This window comes from Stenella coeruleoalba (genome assembly GCF_951394435.1).
Source record: "Stenella coeruleoalba genome assembly, chromosome: 11".
Classification (NCBI taxonomy): domain Eukaryota; kingdom Metazoa; phylum Chordata; class Mammalia; order Artiodactyla; family Delphinidae; genus Stenella; species Stenella coeruleoalba.
In genome coordinates this window covers 48,548,452-48,571,370 of record NC_137157.1, presented here as the reverse complement: position 1 = coordinate 48,571,370, position 22,919 = coordinate 48,548,452, and the positions used below count along the sequence as shown (strand labels likewise).

The 22,919-nt window shown below is 38.7% G+C and overlaps 1 long non-coding RNA gene across 1 annotated transcript in view; it reads right to left on the bottom strand.

Annotated features, from left to right (window-relative positions):
* LOC307193766 overlaps positions 1-22,919 on the bottom strand; it is a 212,038-nt gene that overhangs the window by 119,598 nt on the left and 69,521 nt on the right. The window contains exon 2 of the long non-coding RNA XR_013830408.1: positions 6,070-6,205. This is a non-coding gene — a long non-coding RNA (uncharacterized lncRNA). The remainder of the gene's footprint in view (positions 1-6,069; positions 6,206-22,919) is intronic.

Below are 22,919 nucleotides of genomic sequence, written 5' to 3'. Positions count from 1 at the left end.
CTATGCCAATAAAATGGACAACCTGGAAAAAATGGACAAATTCTTAGAGAGTATAACCTTCCAAGACTGAACCGGAAAGAAATAGAAAATATGAACAGACCAATCACAAGTAATGAAATTGAAACTGTGATTAAAAATCTTCCAACAAACAAAAGTCCAGGACCAGATGGCTTCACAGGTGAATTCTATCAAACATTTAGAGAAGAGCTAACACCCATCCTTCTCAAATTCTTCCAAAAAATTGCAGAGGAAGTAACACTCCCAAACACATTCTATGAGGCCACCATCACCCTGATACCAAAAACAGACAAAGATACTACAAAAAAAGAAAATTACAGACCAATATCACTGATGAATATAGATGCAAAAATCCTCAGCAAAATACTAGCAAACAGAATCCAACAACATATTAAAAGGATCATAGACCATGACCAACTGGGGTTTATCCCAGGAATGCAAGGATTCTTCAATATATGCAAATCAATCAATGTGATAAACCATATTAACAAATTGAAGAATAAAAACCATATGATCATCTCAAAAGATGCAATAAAAGCTTTTGACAAAATTCAAGACCTGTTTATGATAAAAACTCTCCAGAAAGTGGGCATAGAGGGAACCTACCTCAACATAGTAAAGGCCATATACGACAAATCCACAGCAAACATCAAACATGCCTAATAAGAACCTGCTGTATAAAAAAATAAATAATATTCAAAAATTAAAAAAAAAAGAAACTAGAAAAATAAGAGCAAATAAAACCCAGAGGAAGGAGGAGAAAGTATATGATAAAGATCAGAGTGGAAAATAATGAAACATAAAACAGAAAAAAACCCAGAGAAAATCAATTAAATAAAAAACTTACTCTTGGGAATAATCAGTAAAACTGATAAACCTCTCACAAGCAAGATCAGAAAGAGAGAGAAGACACAAACTACCAATACCAAGAATGAGAGAAGTGACACTACAAATTCTACTAATATTAAAAGAAAAATAAAGAAATGTTATGAACAACTTTATGCCAATAAACACAACAACCTTAATGAAATGTACAAATTTCTTGAATAGTATGAGCTACCATAGCTCATTCAAGAAGGAACAGATAGTGAATAGCCCTGTATCTATTAAGAAATCAAATCTATTTTTAAATGCAATCTATTAAAGAAGTTGAATGAACATCCTGTCCACAAAGAGAAGTCCAGGACCAGATGATTTCATTGATGAATTCTACCAAACAAGCAAGATATAATACCTATTCTAAACAAACTCTTGTACAAAACTGAACAGGAGGGAATACTTCCCAATTCATTCTCTGTGGCAAGCATTACTCTGATACCAAAACCAGGCAAAGGTAGTAATGAAAACTAAGTACCAATATCCCTTGTGAGCATAGATGTAAAAATTCTTAACAAAACTTTACCAAGTTGAATGTGACAATATATAAAAAGGGTAATAGCCCAGGGTCAAGTGGGGGCTTATCCCAGGAGTACAGTGTTGGATAAAGAGCAAGGAGGCCCAGGTGCCTAGACTGAATGAGCCAGGAAAGTGAGCTGAGATCTGAGAAGTAAAGGGAACTAGATCATGAGGGCCAGAGTGTATTTTCCAGATCACTTGACTTAATTGCTTTTAGTGGCCCTGAGCTGAATAGGCAATACTAATGGTGAGAATTTGAAACCTCTTTATAGGCAAAAAGGGAAGATTTGGGGGGAGAGTGACTACCACAGAAAGAACTGTAAACCTCAATGTAAGGACTTAGACTTTTAATCTGAGTGAGATACCTGAGAAGCCATGACAGGGTTTTGAGCAGAGGAGTGAGGTATCATCATTTGACTGTGTTTTAACTATCTGTTTTCTTGAGAACATACTTTAGTAGACTAAGGTTAGAATCGGGTAAACCAAATAATAATATGTAAAGCAAAGTATATTGTAAATTATAAGTCAGATATTAATAAATCAAATATTGCAATAACGTAGTCATTTTCTTAGTCATTTCTTACTGCACAATTTCTGACATGCTACTCTACATATACTTCTTATAAAGAACTGCCTTTTGATAAAATATATTTTGGTAGGGAGGGCTCTCAGAGGAATGTGGGAACCTTGCTTGGTTGTGGGGTGATCACTGAAGTACAGTGGACTTCATCAAACCCTTTTATTACACATCCATCAGTTTTATTGTCTGAAACAAAATATTATGCTAAATGGTACAACCCTAGAATAATATAACATTCCTAATGTCATGTGCTTGGTCCTGACTTGACTGTGATGCCAGAAATACACAATATTTAACATTTTCCCAAAGAGTTGGTCTCCTCCGGACCTGCCACCTGTAGTCATCGTCCTCCTGACTGATGGTAGCAGAGAACCCTTGCAGGGTTTAACTTTTGCTTGTGCCAGAGTAAGCCTGAAGAAGCTCCATCATCTACTACTGGGCACAACAGGACATTAAGTTCCCAAGGCCTAAAGACACTGGAAATGATATTTATCTGCAATGACCAGAGACAACTTAAAGCTCCCAGGAAGTGAAAAACCAGAAAGACTGAGGAAAAAAAGCCAAGGCTATAACCAGGTAAATGGAACCAAGGATCAAGTCCAAGGTGGGAAGTACCAGTGGGTAACAAGCTCATGTCCAGGAGAGTTGGAATCAGAATTTGTGTTCAAGGTTGTGGATATGGAATACGAAAGAGAGTTTTACAAAGGGTTTGGAATATGCTCAGGGGTGGGATGGCCATTTAAAAAACATACATAATCCAACACATGCCTAATTTAGTGTTCTAGGTCATAATGATTTAATTTGTTTTAACACTTGTAAAAGAACAATACAATGGTGAGAGTTTACTAGGTCCCTTTGCAGCTGGACAAGGAAGAGTTTTTTGGAGGAAGTACATACCAGGTAGAGAATTAGCAACCTTATCCACACATAAAGTCAGTTCTGCTGACAGGTAAATGTTTTTCACAGGTAGACTCTGCAGTTTCTATTTAGCACACCTGGGAAAGTCCAGCTTGGCTATGACATTTCGGTCCAGCTCACAAAGTTACCTATGCTTCAGAGTGATGTTTTCTAAGGCTGAACATTACTTGGAAAACAAAAGTGATGAGCCAACTAACCCACACATATACTGAAATCTTAAGAGGAAATTACTGCCTACAAAACACATGTACACACACACACAACCACTTTTTAATATTTTTGAGTTTCACCAAGTTCTATTAAATGGCTTCGGAATGTTTGAAACATATCAAAAACTTCCGAGAAATTTTTGTTTCAGTAATTTTTCTATAGAAATGTTCAGGAAATTAAAATGTCTTCTTTTATTCATTTACATATTCACTCAGTAAACATGCATTGAAGTCTATCCTCAATACTTAGGCACTCAGCTTATAACAGTGAAAAACCAAGGTTCCTGCACTGAAGGACTTTAATTTATTGAAGGATAGGAGCATATGCAAGTAGCTACAATTCAAAGAGACAAGGTGATCAGAGAAGTATAAACAAAGTACTTGGGGTAAAAGAGAAGGAAGTGTCCAACTGCCAGGGTCTTTGAAGATCAACAGAGAAAGTTATATACGACCTCAATCTTCATGGATTGGAAAGAATTTACAAAGGGGAGAAGCAGAAAGAGTGACGTTTCAGGCAGAGAGAATAAAGCCTGGAGGTATAAAAGAGCATGTTAAGCCTTAAACCATATTGAAGAAGCCTTCTGCCTTTAGTATCCCCAGCATCTAGCACCTAACCAGTAATTAATTTTAGCCTGTTGACCTTGTGATTGACGTTGAAAGTGATGTGAATTTTGTGCTTATTATGAAATTTTGACTGTGATTATAATGATGACAAAATAGGATCTTGCCATAGAACTTGACCAAAGTGTCCATGTGCCTGTGCTAACCAGTTATTTGCTACCATAATCAACCTGCTTGCATTCTGCATTTCTAAACCCTTCAGTGCACTCTGAGAAAGTATATAGCATGGCTACTTGTTGGGCCTGAAAGAGTATAGAAAGATTATTATTCTTACACTATTATAATATAGTAAATATCTTTCTGAAATAAATTTTTTATATTCAAACTAATTCCTCTCACAATTTCAGTGATACACACACACACGACCAAATTGTTCCAAAATAAATCAGGAAAGTAATAGAGACAATAAAATAAAGAAAATTAGTACAAAAACTACGTTTGGACTAATTCTATTATGTATAACCTATTATATGTTCTTTAGTCTCTATAATAAAAACAATTTATTACTAGACTAAAAATAAACAGAATGTACAGTCCAGAATTAGAAGCTATTATATATAGCATCGTGATATTCAATAAAGGAAACACCATTAATCAATGAGAAAGTGAAGGTTTAGTCAATAAGGGCTGAGTGACCAGTTAGCAATTTGGAAAAAATCTATTTAGAACCTCATTTCATTCCACGCAACCAAAATAAACTTCAGAAAAATTAAGGAAGTAAACATGCAAAATTAAACAGAAATTAGTTGGAAAAAAGAAGTAACATGAATATTTATCAAATGTCTAGAGGCAAAATGATTTACTAAGCTAAAAAATGATAAAAGACATAAGGGAGAAAATGAAAGATTATACTATATGAAAATATAAAACTTCATACATAAACTCTGAAAATCGTGAGATTAATATCAAATCTCAGAAAAATACTAAAAACATTAATGTCTTTACGATATTATGAGCTTATACTACTTGACCAAAAACTCCACAGAAAAAAAAGGGGGCTAAAATACAAAAAAAAATTAACTAAATACAAAAGGGAAATTTTAAATAATTGTATTTATAAATTACAACTCATCAATAAACATATAAAACTTATATTCATTATTAGTAGGAGAAATAAAATAAAACAACACTGAGATATCATTGTTTGGCCGATATCAACAGTATTTTTCTAACTAATAATATTCAACGCAGATGCAGAGGTGGTACAATGGAGAATCCTTGCGTTGGGGTAATGGAGTTGTCATTACTTTTATCTTATTGATTTTTTTCAAATGTCTTTAATGGTGACATTACTTTTATAATTGGAAAAAAGTGACCATACATATCTGTATTAATTAAGAAAAATATCTTCCCCAAATTGAAGTAAATTTATAATTGCATATTACTGGGCCAACAGGTATACACTCCCACTGCCTGTTGTTGAAAAGTCTGCTTGACAGCAGTAGGATCTCCCAGTGAAGAAGGGTGATTTCTATCTACCAGCTCGAAATGTTTAATAACAAAATAGATATTGCTATACGGCCATTATTAGTCAAAGCCAAAATTTTTTTAATAGAAAATATACAGATAACTGAAACATGTATATCCAGCAGAATTCTAGGCAATGTGGTTAAAGAAACAGTGTAACTAAATTACTAGGAACTTTTCCTAGACGGGTATCACGTGTGTAAGTGCTTCAGAAATTTTTATCATCTATTTCTCTTTTCTTTAAAGAGGTTTATGGAGGCACTTGAGTTTATTTTAATACAGTTTTAAATACTTGTAAAATAACTCCACCTCTATACGATTTGTTGTTGTTGTTTGATGGTAGTGGAGGTGTGTTATGGGGGTGACTCTTGACAGTTCACTGAAATCTCAACGAACAGATGGATAGAATGATAAATGGTAAATATAATACCACATGCTGATGGCACAAAGGGCCAAGAGTTCAGCACAGGGGTTAAGGGGAAGAGAAGTTCCATGAAGGGTCGCAGAAAACTCCATGTGCTAGTTCATTGCTTGGACTAAAAACCATTAATGAGTTTCTCCTTGTCCTTCCAGCTTATATAAAACATGTAAGAAATAAAATCAAGGTCCTCCTTTTGAAATTAGTTCACAAAAATTGTTGAACCAGCTACACTGAATAAATTTACATCTCTCTTTTTGCAAAACCTATTTAGAGACTACTGTCTTGTGAAGATGTCTTGTAGAATGTATGACCATGGGGATCAGATCACTATGATCCTGATTGTAACTGGGGAATGAGGAGTAGGGGGTAGGTCAGGCTGGTTTTCAGGCACCTAGGATCTGACTACTCAAATCAGTCCTATAAAATTGAAATAAACCTACCTTCCCCGGCTCCCATCCACCTGACAGGGTACATACAGGACTCGCAAGGCTGTGGGTCCTAATGCATCAGCTGCTGTTTTTGTTCTCTGCTGACCAGGGGAATTTCCAGTTCAGGAGTCTGCTGATCATGGTGTCCCTGACAGAGTGAGAACAGGAGGACCCGGTCACACAAGTGCTTGTATACTGCTTTCCTTTCTTCCCTCGGAGGTTGCAAAGGTGCTTCAGGATGGTGATAATAAAGAATAAGAGTGAAACTAATTTGAACTTGATTGTAAGAGGATAGATTTACTGTATCCTTCCTGTATCTAACTCAACGTTAAAAGAAACACAAAAAAATCTCCAAAAAAGCTGAAGGAGAATCAACAAAACACTAAAAAAAAAAAAATCAAAACAAATAAGAGTTTATTAAGTGGCTTGATATAAAATAAATGAATGAAATTAATACCTTTCCTTTATATAAGCAGCATTAACCAGTTAGAAAACAAAAAGAGAAATAGCCTATTCCTTCAAAATAGGGGTAGGAGTGTAGAAAACTTATAAGATTATACTAAGAGACAGTGAACAGAAAGACACTTTTATAAAATTATCAATCCTGCCCAAATTAATTAATATTTAATGCAATTTCAATCACATAAAATACTTTTGGTTTTTCAAACTACAGGGAAAAGCTGTAAGTTACAGATAAAAGTTGTACATTAATATGAAGATAAATACAGGAGACTGCCTGTATATTTTTATTAAAAAGGAAAATTGAGCAAGGCAGGGTGGGGTACTTGCTATATGGCTGTTAAAACTGCTTACAAAAGTGCTGTGATCAGATTAGATGTGATGCTAGTAAAGAAAGAGACAAGTCAGCAGCAGCCAGAAAAAGATTCAGTTACCTGTGGTAACTTGATATATAACAAAATTAACATTTTCAATTTAGTGGGGGAAATTCAGTCTATTTAATAAACAGTGTTATGATTGCTGATTCACCTAGGAAAAAAGTTTGTTTAACCTCTATCTCACAATTAAGTACAAAAATTTATATACACATATATATGAAGTATATATGTATATGTGAAAGTGTATATAAATTATATATATATGCAATTTGTTTTCTCACTTGCACTTTGGACTTTTTTCATCAGTACATGTATCTTATTCTTGTTTAATGACCTTTGAATGTAACAATTTATTTAACTATTTTTTTTTTATGGACATAGGTCTTGGTTCCAAGTTTTTAAGGGTACTTTCATAAAAGCACAATTAGTAGGCAAAAAGATATGAGCATTTAAAATATTTAGTTTGGGCTAAATTATTGTCACAAAATTCTAGAAAAAATTCCTCATGTGATCTCTTTTTTAAGAGATTATTTTCAGTTAGTTCATGGATGTCTCAATTTGCCCACTACTGTACTTGATCAAATCTTAAGTTTTAATTGAGCACTTTCTTTGCTTCTGACAGTGAGCTAAGGACAGGGGCAGAAGGCATGGAGATGGTCAAGGGATACAATAGAAAGTCCTTATCCTTAGGACGGTTCCCCAAAAAAAGTAGGGACTTCCCTGGTGGCGCAGTGGTTACGAATCTGCCTGCCAGTGCAGGGGACATGAGTTCGATCCTTGGTCCAGGAAGATCCCACATGCCTCAGGTTCTGCGTCTAAAGAACCCAGCCTAAGACAAAGGGGACCTGAGGTCCTGGCTGTATTTCTATTTATCACACCTAACATTTTCTAATCTTCACAATGACTCTTCAAAGTCGGTATTGTTATTCCAGTTTTATGAATTTGCATATTAAGATTGGTCCACTGAGCCAGATTCAGCAAAGAGGCAGATCCCAGAGAAAACAGGAGTCAACTGCTTAAATAGTTCCAAAAGGAATGGCCAAAGGCTGCCTTTAATAAGGGAGGTGTTTTGCTATCCCACTCTAGGGCCATCCATTCTAACTTTCCACAAACTTACTCTTCAGAGGAAAGTCATACCTAAGATGACACAAGTGGTATCTTTTCAATCCATGTTATAAAGTCACTGTTCTCTATCTTTAAACTTAATCTTACTCATTTCTGATCCCTGGCATGTGGAACTTACTAAATAAATATTTTTCAAATTAATATATGCCTAAGGACTGCAGGATCTAAACAGGAGTGTCATTTCTCTAGGCTTGACATCTCCATCATTTGTACCTTCCCTAGAGCTAGACCCATTTCCCCACAATAAACCTTCTGACTTGAATGCTGATAACATTCCTCTACCTCACCTTCCAACTGGGTCAGGGTCAACCATAGATTCATAACTATACAAGCCTGGAAATCTCACGCTAAACTCTAAATCGACTGGAACTTTCTGGACCAATTTTCCAGCCTTGAAGTACGCCTTCATATGACTAACAAGAACCGCAAGTATGCACTGAATGGGACACTATATCACACTTGACCAGGTGAAAGAAAACTTAATTGAGCACAGAGTGGAATTATCAGAGTTTAGACTATAGTGTGTTATATAGCCCATTGGATGGCTGGTACTAATGAAAGGATCTACCTCTTAATGTTGATAACTAAATCAGAGCTTCTCACTATAAAGCTACCCAATTAAGTCCTACGGTTTGTACTTCATACGCCTCAGTGATCTCTTGAAAGACTGACCCTAAATCAGACAAGGTATCTTGGAACCCAGTGGTCTAGAAAAATAAAGTGAAGTGTAGTAGCTGGGAGGATTAGGACATTATGAGTGGAGCAGAAGGTAGAGATAAGCCACCACTACCCCCCACTCCACCCTCACAGCTGGCTCTCAGAGCATCTCATCTTCCACTGACGAGCTGCAAATCCCAGGACAATGAAAACAAGTGCTTCATAAGACTTTCGAAAATTCCTCAAGGCACTACATTTATAAGGTAGGGACCCTGTCTTCCGCTGCTTCAACATGTCAAATTTTCTGAGACTTTCAGTACATGCCTGTTATGCCCTTAATCCCAGAACATGTGTATTATTCCCCTTCCAAATTATTTCCTTACAGATGTCACCATGGAGCAGGGATGTCAGAGGTGGGAGTTATTTTATTGTCACAAAGATACCACTTTTTTCTTTCAGTGCTGGAAGGCAGAGATCGAATGAGCCCTAGCATCAGTCTAAGAGATATGAGATTTATAACTACAGGTTTTTAAAGCTCATAGTAGAAAATGAAGAGGAAGAAATGGCATGGCAGGTGAATACATTTGGGGTGTATTACAGAACAGAACAAGAATAATCACTTATGCCTGTCAGAACAGACGGATCTGGAAATAGTTTAGTCCTCAGGGCCAAATGTGACCACAGTAACTTGTTTTTCCCACAGGTCTACAGCCTATCTATGTTTAAAACAAAACAAAACAAAAACAAACAAAACACTTTGCAGGAATCCAAATGACCGATACTGAAAGAACACAGGAAATAATATTAATACTATCTAATAAATTCCACTTTCTCTGGCAAACCTATATGCCGGCATTGCTTGCAACAGACGTGCTTGTATGGGAATCACCCTGGAGGCTTCTTAACACAACAAAAACAAGCAGACAAAAATCTACTTAATCGTGAAGAAATCTACATCTCAAATCATCTCCCCCGCAGTGATCTAGATTCACACTGAAATTATAACAGTGATTTTGCTCAGCAAAAAAGACTGGAAAGACCTGAGCTTGGGAAATGATATTTTGATCTAAGAATCCTGATTGAGTGCCTTGCTGCCTCTTTTAAGTCTTCCTGGCTCTTTGATTACATATCAGGTGACAAGTCAGCAGGGGCACAGCTCTGATTCCAGAAAAGACCCCCCAGAACATTCACTTGATAAGCTGCCTCCTCTCTCCACTCCCACCCCTCTGGTGAGGGAGTTTAAACTTCAGTAGAGTCTCTTACTGCTCACCATGGGTGGAAAAGCAAAGCCACAAAGCTGGAGGCCGTGGCTGGAAGACACTGCCGTTCTGTCACTCCTCCAGATGAGGTCATAAGGAGAACTTTGTGTGAATTTCAACATTTCTTATTTTTATCTTTCTTTGATGTGCAGAGAAGCCTAGAATGCCCAGAGATAAAGAAAGGAACTAACGATGTTGGAAATAAGTATAAACATTGACTATGGGTTTGGGACTGGCAACTTCTGGACTCCCCATCTCCGCTGCTGGTAATGGCTTTTCACCACACATGCTCTCCAGGAATGTTTTTGAAGCTGAGCCCAAGAGGTTTCTCAGCTATGCTTCCAAAGCCTTCACAGACAGCCAAGCACATGCCCACTACATTTACTGCCCCCTATGTGGCTTGAGCAACTTCATCTGCTTTAAACATTAACCTCCTGGTTCAGACTATATTTAAAGGGTTCCACTAATGCACCTCATTCAGGTTCTGAAAACCATTTAGGCTTCTGGAGTCACAGCTCTGCTCTACATGACAGTGACCACCCTGAGCTACATTTCTTGTGTGACTTGATCTACGCCAGAGCATTATTTTTACAGTAGAATTTCCTCTCTTATAAAATAGAGAAGATGTGCTTTCATCCTTGCAGGATAAGTGTGACGGTGAATAAGATAAAGGCTAAATTTACTCGGAAATAAACACTGCCTATTAAGTATTATAACCACACATCAACAGACTCCATTTCAGATTGTGGTTTGAGGGTGTTGGGCTATCTGCTGGCTTAGCTGACTAATCTACCCCTTTGGTAAGACTGGTTCTTATATTTTTCCTGTAGAGAGAAGAGGTGAAAAGATAAGCTATTTTTTAGTTCATGCATTCATTCATCATTTTTTAAGAGACCCCTCTGATGACTATGCAGAAAACAGACTGGGCTGGGAAAGACTAGCAATGGGGAGACTAATTAGGCAGCTAGTGCCATCCCCGGTCAAGAGGTAAGAACCCCACGTTGCAAAGCAAGATTATTTTTACAAGTTATGGAAGTACGCAAGTCTCACACGGATGCCTAATGCATCAACTCTGCCATACCCAAGGAGAGGGGGTATAGTGCAGCCCCAGACTCTTGGTTCAAATTCCAGCTTTGGCCATTGTAAGACCTTGATTCTTGCATCTTGATGACTTGTTTCTTGTACCTACGTTCTCTCATCTTTAAAAAGAGGCTAAAAGTAGTACCTACCACATAGGATCGTCAAGAATACAGGAGTTAAGTATATGTGACGTGTTTAGAATAGTTCCCACCAGGCAATAAGTGCTACTTGTTTTTTGCCTGGCACTATAAAGGATCTAAATGGGGCAATGTGGTTTGTGGCCCCAAGAGGGCAGCAGAGAAATAAGAACAGAGGTGGAAGTACACAACGCCAGATTCACGTTAGTTATCAAAGAAGATGTACTGTCTGATGAGGAAAAAAAGAAAAAACCGGGAGAAGGCTTCTATGAATCATGCAAAATGGAGGTTGAGCTCAGGGTCACGTAGAGCCTGCTACTTTGTTCTTGATAACAGTTCAAGACACAAGGGTAGTCAAAATCAATGCCTCCAGTAATGAGAAGGATCCAGGCGTTCACCCAGGAACACACTTCCACGATGGCTCACTCACATGGCCAGTGAGCTGATGCTGGCTGCTGGCTGGGAGCTTGGCTGAGGGCCAGAGCCCTTGGTTTCTCTCCACGTGGACCTCTCTCTGTGGCCTGGGCTTCCTCACAGTATGGTAGCTGGGTACCAGGATGAGCATCCCAGAGAGGACAGGGAGAGTGGGATCACTTTTCATGACCTAGCCTCAAAAGCCACACATGTCACTTCTACCATATTCTAATAGTCAAAGCTGTAACAAAAGCCCACCCACTTTCAAGGGGACAGGACATAGATGCCACCTCCTGATGGGGAGTGGCAAGGTTCTGGAAAAGCATATGGAATGGGAAATATTCTTATATCCATTTTAAAAAATATATAATCAACCATAAAGTAGATAAAGCAGATCCTAGAAATTCACACTAGGTCCTTTCTGTCTCTCGTTTTCACATGCAGAGCATCAGTATGTCGTAACAGGTGCGGGGGCAAAATACATTCCAAAACGAATCTGATCTCACTTCCACTATTCCCCCCGGAGTCCAAGCTGACATGCTTCTCTCCCTGGATCACAGCAAAGCCTCCTGAGCGGCTTTCTCACTTCCAGTTTAGCCCCACATATTATTTATACCAGAGTCAGTGAAACTTTTCAAAACGTAAACCTGATCATGTCACACTGCTCATCTTAAAACCATCCAATTGCTTCCTATCATCCTTAGACTAAAAGCCGAATCTCTGGTGGTGGCCTACAAGACCCTCTCATGTCACCTTTGGCTTTCTCTCCACCACATGCACACTGACCTTCTTCCTCTAATGCCAATACCTGGGAGTGTTTCTGTCTCAGGGCTTTCTGTTCCCAAGTCTCTTCATACCTGCTCTGTCCCATTATTCACACCTCTGCTCAAATACCACCTCCTGGATCACTGAATGTCAATGAGCACTTCCTATCCCTTAACCCCGCTTTACTTTTCTTATCATATTTATCACTGAAATTGTTATTTATATATTTGATTCCTTGTTCACGGTCTGCTCCTCCCTCTAGAATGTAAGCATTTCATAGACAGGGCTTTGGATTTTGTTCACGGCTTTTATTAATAGCACTGAGATACGTTCAATAAATAGCTATGTTGAACACTGAATGAAGAATTTTTTTAAAAAAGGAAACATATAAACACACTCTTTATGGCCTTTCTGATTGGAGGTGGCATAAACTAAGCTCTGTTTTCACTATAATGAAAATGTTTGTGCTCCCTATTAGTTATGGGCAACCCCTTCCCAGGATCCTGTGGGTCTATAGACTAGTTTAGGGGTGGCTGGTTGTCTCAACGTATACACTTAAAGGGGTTTCAGCTCGACCCTGGCTGTTTGCACTGCCGGGGTTCAGTCATGTCTGGGCTTGTTTGGCAAGCTGGTGGTGACAGGCCTCAGAAAGTTGAATTCTAATGAAGTTTTTGGTTTTGAATAGTTGAAGATAAAGGAGGCTGTGGCTGTGGTGAATGAGACAAGTAGGGAGTGGGGACAGGAAGGGAACCTGAGGGTAGTGATGCCTAAGTGAACATGTCCTCACTCTTCTGGACTTCTCAGCACAACTGGACATGCTTCCTACACTTGGAGAATTCCCACCCCCTTGGCAGCTAGGACACCGGGCTAAGACACGGGTCCCCACTGACACATACACCTGAGCAAGGTTTTGAATCACTGCAGAGAAACAAGTGACCCCTGGGGTCCACTCTGGTGAGACAGGCAGCCGGCAAATCCAGCTTCCAGAGGAGGAGTGGCTAAGGTCACACACCAGCCAAGACCAGGCACCAGCAGTGAGTCTGTGCCCAGCAGAGGCCACAGAACAGTTTCCAGCAGAGCAATTCTTCAGTGTGATCTGGGCATTGATGCTGGCCGGGGAGCCTCCCAGCCTGGTTTCTGGCCTCTTGGGATATCCTGTATTCACTAATAAATTCCTTTTCTGCTTACACTATATCTCAATTAGCTGCAGCTGAGAACTCTGACAGGGACCGGTGGGGTGTTTATTTCCAGTCTAACCCAGGGACCAGGCCCGACACCTCTGGAGAAAGGAGATGGAAACCAAAATGGCAGAAATTAGTTTAATAAGCAGTTCTGTGAGACTCGGAGCATGCACGGTAGTGCTTTGTTCCCCAGGTGACAGAATTCTACACTGAGCAGGAAAATGAGCCCGCACCCACTTTTCCTTGGAACACAGCAGAATCCAGGCACCAGGGAGACCCCAGAGAAATAGTCTTCAAACAACTTTTAGAAGTTCTAATTCTTCTTTAACGAAATCCAACACAGAAACAAACCCCCTATGAACTGGATAAAAGTGGACTGCTTTGGTCGGGGTGGGACCTGGCATCCCTACCATGGGGTGGGGGGCTTACTGCCCACTTTGCAATCAACCTCTAGAACTCAATGATGGTGTCGGGCAGGAGGCTCACAGAGTCTGTGACACCCAGGCGACCATGGAGAATCACCTGAGATGACACCTGGCAGGTGCATGCCAGAAAGGCAGCAGTCCCAAGTGAGCAGATTTATTTCTGGGGACATCACCTAAGGGTTCCCATAAGACTGGTGGGGAGGCCACTGGGCCTTGTTTTAGGGACTCCAGGCTTGCTTCAGAATGTGGGGACAGTTAACCAGAGGGATTTGAACATTACATAATGTAATGTCTTTTCTAACACAATCTAGTAAAACCTGGAGAAATTTTGGTTGCAGACTTGTTTACTCAACTATATCTTACCAGTGGTACATTATGCATATTCAAATTACTTAACTTGCCTTAAAACTTAGTAAATTTGTTTATTAATTTCTGTTGTAAATTCATCTTTGGGGGAGAGCAATTTAAGTTGCTCACAAGTGCCCCTCTGCCTGCATCTCCAAGCGTTTTCCATACTCACTCACCTACCCCACTGATGGACCTCTGAATTCTAAACGCTTATCAGAGAGCCCTGGGCATCTCCTAGCACAAGGCTCTCCTGATCCAACCTTTGCCCACTGGATTGGCTCCCCTTACATCACCTTAGCTGCCTTTGTTAACCAAATGACTGTGGGTATTACAGTGGAATGTGTGTGAGTGTGGGATAAATTTGGGGTTCAAATTCTTACTAGCAATGAGATTTTCAGAGAGTTGTTTAAGCTCTCTGAGCATCCGAATAGATAAAATAATACTAACCTTGTTATGAGATAAGGTACCATAAGTACCTTATGGTACCTTATAATATGGTACCTTATGGTACCTTATGGTACCTTATGGTACCTCATAATAAGGTACCATAAGTACCTTATGGTACCTTATCTCATACGTAAGTAACAAGTACGAAGTCTTGAACCTGGAAGTTATACAAAAACATTACCCACTTCTGTGAGGGCACTTACTTTCTCAGGACCACACTTAACCATTATAGCTTTGACCCCTCTCCCTGCCTGTGGTCGCCCAGTCTGACAGCCAGGACCAAGTGATAGGAGATCCTATAGACTTAAAAGATTTGCTCACTTCATGTCTCTGTGTCACATTTTGGTAATTCTCATAATTTCAAATTTTTTCATTATTATTATATTTGTCGTGGTGATCTGTAATCAGTGCTCTCTGATGTTACTATTGTCACTGTTTTGAGGCACCATGAACCACACCCATATAAGATGGTGAACTTAATCGGTAAATGTTGTGTGTGTTCTGACTGCTCCACCAACCAGCCATTCCTCCATCTCTCTCCCCTTCATCAAGCCTCCCTATTCCCTGAGACACAACAATATTGAAATTAAGCCAATTAACAACCCTACAACACCCTCTAAGTGTTCAAGTGAAAGAAAGAGTTGTACGTCTCTCACTTTAAATCAAAAGCTAGACATGATTCAGCCTAATGAGGAAGGCATGTCAAAAGCCAAGATAGGCTGAAAGCTCTGCCTTTTGTGGCAGTTAGCCAAGTTGTGAATGCAAAGGAAAAGTTCTTGAGGGAAATGTAAAGTGCTACTCCAGTGAACACACAAATGACAAGAAAGCAAAACAGCCTTATTGCTGATACGGAGAAAGTTTTAGCAGTCTAGATAGAAGATTAAACCAGGCCACAATATTTCCTTAAACCAAAGCCTAATCCAGAGCAAGGCCGTAACTCTCTTCAATTCTATGAAGGCTGAAAGGGTTGAAGAAGCTTCTGAAGAAAAGTCTGAAGCTAACAGAGGTTGGTTCATGAGGTTTAAGGAAAGAAGCTGTCTCCATAACTTACAAAGCTGGCTACACTAAACAAATTTTCAATGTAGACAAAACAGCTTTACATTGGAAGACAATGTCATCTAGGACTTTCATAGCTAGAGAGGAGAAGTCAATGCCTGGTTTCAAAGCATCAAAGGACAGGCTGACTCTCTTGTTACGGGCTAATGCAGCTGGTGATGTAAAGTTGAAGTCAGTGCTCATCTACTATTCTGAAAATCCTAGAGCCCTTAAGAATTAGGTTAAATCTACTCTGCCTGTGCTCTATTAATAGAACAATGAAGTCTGGATGACAGCAAGTCTGTTTACAACATGGTTTACTGAATATTTTCAGCCCACTGTTGAGACCTACTGCTCTGAAAAAAATATTTCTTTCAAAATATTACTGCTCATTGACAATGCACCTGGTCACCCAACGGCTCTGACAGAAATGTACAACTATTATATTAATTTTGTTTTCATGCCTGCTAACACAGCATCCATCCTGTAGCCAATGGATCAAGCAGTAATTTCACCTTTCAAGTCTTATTATTTATGAAATACATTTTATAAGGCTATAGCTGCAAGAGATAGTGATTCCTCTAATAGATCTGGGCAAAGAAAATTGAAAATTTTCTAAAAAGGATTCAGCCCTAGATGTGATTAAGAATACTCATGATTCATGGGCAGAGGTCAAAACATTAACATTCACAGGAACTTAGAAGAAGCTGATTCCAATCCTCATGGAAGACTTGGAGGGATTCAAAACTTCAGTGGAGGAAGTAACTGCAGATATGTTGTAAATATGAAGAGAACTAGAATTAGAAGTGGATCCGGGACTTCCCTGGTGGCGCAGTGGTTAAGAATCCGCCTGCCAATGCAGGGGACACAGGTTTGACCCCTCGTTTGGGAAGGTCCCACATGCCATGGAGCAACTAAGCCTGTGCGCCACAACTACTGAGCCTGAGCTCTAGAGCCCACGAGCCACAACTACTGAGCCCACGTGCCACAACTACTGAGCCCACACACCTAGACCTGGTGCTCCACAACCAGAGAAGCCACCGCAATGAGAAGTCCGCGCACCACAACAAAGGGCAGCCCCTTGCGGGGGCAGCCAAAAATAAATAAATAAATAAATTTATATAAAAAAAAAAAGAAGTGGAGCCTAAAGATGTGACTGCATTGCTGTAATCTCATGATACAACTTGAACAGCTGAGGAGCTGCTTCTTATGAATGAGCAAAGAAAGTGGTTTCTTGAGATGGAATCCACTCCTGGTAAAGATGCTGTGAAGACTGCTGAAATGAAAACAAAAGATTTAGAATATTACATAAACTTGGTTGAGAAAGCAATGGTGGGGTCTGAGAGAACTGATTCCAATTTTGAAAGAAGTTCTACTGTGGGTAAAATGCTATCAAACATCATTGCCCACTACAGAGAAATTGTTCGTGAACGGAAGAGTCAACTGGGTCAGCAAGCTTCATTGCTGTCCTATGTTAAGAAACTGCCACAACCTCCCCACCCTTCAGCAACCACCACCTGATCAGTCAGCAGCCATCAACATCGAAGCAAGACCCTCCACCAGCAAAAAGACTACAACATACTGAAGGCTCGGCTAACAGCATTTTTAGCAGTGAAGTATTTTTTAATTAGGGTATGTACATTATTTTTTAGACAATGATATTTCACACTTAAGAGACTAAAGTATAGTATAAATATAACTTTTATATGCACCGGGAAACCAAAAACTCATGTGACTTGCTTTATTGCTATATTTGCTTTATTGAAGTGGTCTGGAACCAAACCTGCCATGTCTCTGAGGCATGCTTGTATATGGGAAAAAAGAGTTCCAAAACCCTACAAACAGTATAAAACCATTTTAATAAAGCTCAAAACAACTAAAACTACATGGTTATATATGTATGTGTGCTAAAATTATCAATTAAAACAGGCAAGGGAATGATACCCATAACTTACAGGATAATGGTTGCCTCTTGCGGGGGAGCAGGAGAAGGAGAGAACATGATACGAGTAATGCATTGGTAATATGTTATTTTGTTTTGGGGGTGAAGGGTCATGTGTGTATATTTTATTATTATGTTACTGTATTCTTTTGTATGTGCCAAATACTGCATAATAAAAATATTTAAAGGGTGACCAATAAAGCTAGAGTAATTAAAATCAGTAGAAAACAGGCAACCTCCTAGAAATGGCACAGATTCTGTGTCCTGTTAGGGAAGGCTGCCTGGATCCAGTCTTTCACTTTCAGGTGTTGAAGACCTGCTCTTGACTAGCCATGAGAAATTTACTCGTGCTCACCAAAACAAACATGAGCCAGAGGAAGACATCAGAATGCCAATGGATATGTTTATAATGAGAAGCACAACTCTCACATACTGGACAAACTCATCTAGCATGGTTAGCACATCCTTTCCCTGTAGGCAAACTACACAGGAAGCCAAATTATAATCAGAAGCCTCATTACTGACTTCTCACAATAATTCTTGATCAGAAGGGTGGGCTTACTGGTTTCAGCAACACATCATGCAACAGTGAAAATAAACTGCAGCTTCACAGAACAATATGAATATATCTTAGAAACACGAGTAATACAAAAAAGATAGTTTCACCCTCATGTCTGTAGAGGCAAACCTGCTCGGGAATTAAAAGTTTGCTTCAGGAGCATGGATCAGAATTCAAGGATTAGGCAAAGTGAGAATAAAACAAAGCAAAGCCTCAGCTTCCCATTGTCTGCAGTAGAGTTCAACATAGCCCAGCACACACGATGCCACTCTCACTTCTCATGCCCAACACATACACCATTCATTGATCAGGGATTTTTTTTCCCAGGGACTGCCTCAGGATCCTTCTCAAAGCACTCCAGATAGCCACTATTAATTGGGTTGGTACATGAACTAAAAGCTATTGTTTGTAAATGTGGACTAACAGCTAAAATAAAAATTATTTATACTGTCATAGAAGACTTACAATCTGGCCACACACTACTCTAACTCTTTTGGCTCCATTTCGAGTGGTGTTCTCACTGCCCCCCAAAATGTTCTGTACTATTCTAACATGCTCATCTGTGCTCACTCAAGAGCCTCCTACCCACACACACACACCAACCTGAAATGTCCTTTCTTTCTTCTCTGTCCTGCTTGAATCCAACCTCTTCCATGAAGTTTCCCTGACCATTCCTGCCAGAAATGCTGTGTCCCTCTTCTAAAGACCTGCTATTTATATGTTTTTGGCATTCACTATCTGGCATGGGTAGCTGTGTTTTCAAGTATTTCTGTATTACAATTCATGTGGTTTTTAAGCTGCTTGAGAGAAGGACTATACTTCTTTGGATTCCCTACAAAACTAGCATGGCATCTCACATTCTTTTTTCTTCCCCCCTGCACTTAATACCCAACCTGAAACATGAAAAAGATAAGAAAGTCCCATGTAGTCCTCTGCTCTAAAAAGAGAAGAAAGAAATGAGTAAAAAAAGAACATTTCAGAAGATATATGTTCTAATTGCATTTTTAATTGAATTTTTCATCAGGAAAGTGGGAGGGGGTTGGGAGCAGTATGGTGAATAGCAAATTAACTAAAGCAACCAAGAGGGTAAATGGGTCAAATCCCAGAAAAATTTTGCATAATTTCCCCATTTTCTCTCTTATATGTAATGCATTTTTAGTGAAAATATCAAGATAATACATTAGGTAAAGAGAAGTTATGCCTACTCTTTTGTATTTACAAATATTTATTACCTTTATAATGTTCACTATAGAAAATTCAAAAAAAGAAAAGATAAGGGAATAAAAACCAAGCAGGAGTCCTCAGAAATCTCACCACCCAAAGACAACCATAGTTTGGCATATATCCTTTTATTTATTTCTAAATGCATGTATGTATTTGAAATATATATCCCTTTACGTTATAGGGCCATGTTTGCTTACAACTTGCTTTTCCACCCAGGAATCTATTATGGAAATTTCCTTACATTCATGAATATTGCTATGTCTCATCCTCTCTACTACTACATTGTACTATGTTGCATATGCATTTGTTTTCAAGTAACAGAACCCAAATATGAATTGACGTTAACAAAATAGGAGGCTAATCAGATCATGGAATCCAAGGAAAGGCTAAATAACTGAGGAAGGGGCAAGGATGCAGTGGAACCTCAGGAAAAAATTAGGAGGAGGGACTCAAACAACATTGACTTCTCTTCTCCTCATCTGTTTTCTTTCTTGGGTTCATTTCATGTTCTTTCAAAGCAGTATGGATTTCTCCACACAGTAGGAAACATTGCTCTGACTGTACTGACTATAATTTTTAGGGCACAATGTTCAAAATCTCAAGGAAGGGGCTAATTACTTAATTTCCACCCCTGTGCCAATCAGCTATTAGAATACAGCAACTCCCATAGTAGCCATGTGAATGGACAAAGGCAGGTCCTATAAGGACAGAGCTACTGAGCAGACAAAATTATAGATGTTCATCATAATTCACATAATCAATACCCTATGAATGGCCACAGAGGAGGCTTACAACTTTTTTTCAGTGTGCTAGATATTAACACATGTATTTTATGATCAATAAAAGGTTGCTAATTATTGGTGATAATGATTATATTATTTTTTAAAAAATTTTTATTGGAGTATAGCTGCTTTACAATGTTGTGTTAGTTTCTGCTGTACAGCAAAGCGAATCAGCTATACATATACATATATCCCCGTATCTCCTCCCTCTTGCATCTCCCTCTCACCCTCCCTATCCCACCCCTCCAGGTGGTCACAAAGCACCAAGCTGATCTATCTCCCTGTGCTATGTGGCCGCTTCCCACTAGCTATTTTTTTTTCTTTTTTCTTTTAGGTTGTGGTTCAGTTTTACCTTGTTGTTGTTGATTCATTTATATTTTTATTTTTTCTAATTTTATTTTATTCCGTATACTTTGTTATTGTTCTGCTCCTTTTGGCTTTTTCCCTTTTTTTTTTCCTCTGTTGTGGTTTTCCTCTGTTGTGGTTCTGTTCTACCTTGTTGTAGTTGCTTCACTTATATTTTTATTTCTCCTAATATATTTTTTATCTTTCTAATTTTATTTTATATTCTGTATTATTGTACTGCTCCTTTTTTTCCTTTTCTTTTTCCATGCCACGCGGCTTGTGGGATCTTGGTTCTCAGGCCGGGGGTCAGGCCTGAGCTCCTGAGGTGGGAACACCAAATCCAAACCACTGGACTAACAGAGAACCTCAGACCCCAGGGAATATTCATCCGAGTGAGGTCTCCAAGAGGTGCTCATCTCAACACCAAGACCCAGCTCTACCCAACTGCCTGCAAACTCCAGTGCTGGATGCCTCTGGCCAAATAACCAATAAGACAGGAATACAGCCCCACCCATCAAAAAAAATGAGACGACAAAAACATATGTAACGGATGAAGGAGCAAGGTAAAAACCCACAAGACCAAATAAATGAAGAGGAAATAGGCAACCTACCTGAAAAAGAATTCAGAGTAATGATAGTAAAGATGATCCAAAATCTCAGAAATAGAATGGAGGCACGGATTGAGAAAATACAAGGAATGTTTAACAAAGATATAGAAGAACTAAAGAACAAACAAACAGGGATGAACAACACAATAACTGAAATGAAAAATACACTAGAAGGAATTAATAGTAGAATAACTGAGTCAGAAGAATGAATAAGTGAGCTGGAAGACAGAATGGTGGAAAAACTGCTGAGAAGCAGAATAAAAAAAAAAAGAATGAAAAGAGAGGACAGTCTCAGAGACCTCTGGGACAACACTAAACACACCAACGTTCAAATTATAGAGGTCCCAGAATATGCAAAAGAGAAAGGGTCTGAGAAAATAAGAGATTATAGTCAAAAACTTCCCTAATATGTGAAAGGAAATAGTCATCCAAGTCCAGAAAGCACAGAGAGTTCCATACAGGATAAACCCTAGGAGAAACACACCAAGACACATATCAATCAAATCACAAAAAATTAAATTCAAAGAAACAAAATTAAAAGCAGCAAGGGAAAAGCAACAAACAACATACAAGGGAATCCCCATAATGTTATCAGCTGATTTTTCAGCAGAAACTCTGCAGGCCAAAAGGGAGTGGCAGAAAATATTTAAAGTGATGAAAGGGAAAAACCTACAACAAAGATTACTCTACCCAGCAAAGATCTCATTCAGATTTGACTGAGAAATCAAAAGCTTTACACACAAGCAAAAGCTACGAGAATTCAGCACCACCAAACCAGCTTTACAACAAATGCTAAAGGAACTTCTCTGAGTGGGAAACAAGAAAAAGATCCATAAAAACAAACCCAAATCAGTAAAGAAAATGGTAATAGGAACATACATATTGATAATCACCTTGAATGTAAATGGATTAAATGCTCCAACCAAAAGGCACAGACTGGCTGAATGGATACAAAAACAAGACCTGTATATATGCTGTCTAAAAGAGACCTACTTCAGACCTAGGGACACATACAGACTGAAAGTGAGGTGATGGAAAAAGATATTCCATGCAAATGGAAATCAAAAGAAAGCTGGAGTAGCTATACTCATATCAGATAAAATAGACTTTAAAATAAAGACTGTTACAAGAGATAAGGAAGGACACTACATAATGATCAAGGGATCAATCCAAGAAGAAAATATAACAATTATAAATATTTATGCACCCAACATAGGAGTACCTCAATACGTAAGGCAAATGCTAACAGCCATAAAAGGGGGAATCAACAGTAACACAATAATAGTGGGGGACTTTAACACCCCACTTACACCAACAGACAGATCATCCAGACAGAAAATAAATAAGGAAATACAAGCTTTAAATGACACAACAGACCAGATAGACTTAATTGATATTTATAGGACATTCCACCTGAAAGCAGAAGAATACGCTTACTTCTCAAGTGCACACGGAATGTTCTCCAGAACAGATCACATATTAGGTTACAAATCAAGCCTTAGAAAATTTAAGAAAACTGAAATTGTATGAAGCATTTTTTCCGACCACAATGCTATGAGATTAGAAATCAATTACAGGAAAAAAACTGTAAAAAACACAAACACATGGAGGCTAAACAGTGTGTTGCTAAATAACTAAAAGATCACTGAAGAAATCAAAGATGAAATTTAAAAATACCTAGAAACAAATGACA